Source organism: Chiloscyllium plagiosum, chromosome 33 (genome assembly GCF_004010195.1).
Source record: "Chiloscyllium plagiosum isolate BGI_BamShark_2017 chromosome 33, ASM401019v2, whole genome shotgun sequence".
NCBI classification, from domain to species: domain Eukaryota; kingdom Metazoa; phylum Chordata; class Chondrichthyes; order Orectolobiformes; family Hemiscylliidae; genus Chiloscyllium; species Chiloscyllium plagiosum.
Window position 1 is genome coordinate 1,879,069 of NC_057742.1, and position 831 is coordinate 1,879,899.

Here is an 831-nt window from a genome sequence, read left to right on the forward strand (position 1 = left end):
AATTCTGGTCTCCTTCCTATTGGAAAGATGTTGCGAAACTTGAAAGGGTTCAGAAAAGATTTACAAGGATGTTGCCAGGGTTGGAGGATCTGAGTTACAGGGAGAGGCTGAACAGGCTGGGGCTGTTTTCCCTGGAGTGTCAGAGGCTAAGGGGTGACCTTATAGAGGTTTATAAAATCATTAGGGGCATGGATAGGATAAACACTTCTCCCTGTTTTTTTTTACTGGGGGGCATGGGGGAATCCAGAACTAGATGACATAGGTTTTGGGTTAGAGGGGAGCGATATAAAAAGGTCCTAATGGGCTAATTTTTCTGCACACAGGGTGGTACATGTATGGAATGAGATGCCAGAGAAAATGGTGGAGGCTGGTACAAATGCAACACTTAAAAGGCATCTGAATCATTATATGAGTAGGAAGGGTTTAGAGGGATATGGACCAAGTGCTGCCAAATGGGACTCGATTAGGTTAGAATACCGGGTCAGCATGAATGAGTTGGACCGAAGGGTCTGTTTCCATGCTGTTCATCTCTTTGACTGACTCCCAGTCTGTGCAGAATTTGCAGGCAGTGTCAGGTTGAGTCCCTAGACTGTGAACTGTGACTGAGTTGAGGAGGGATATGAGGGAGGAAACGGCAGTATCACACTTGGGATTCTCAGTCCACACTTTCTGCCTTGCGGGAGCTGCAGAGTTTAGGTGTGGATAGTACGGCAGTTACAAAAAGCTGCAGGGACATGAAGGGGGATCTATTATCTGAAAAAAAGTCAGAGCGCGCGAGAGCAAGCGAGCGAGAAAGAGAGAGAAAGAAAGAGAGAGAGAGAAAGAGAGAGT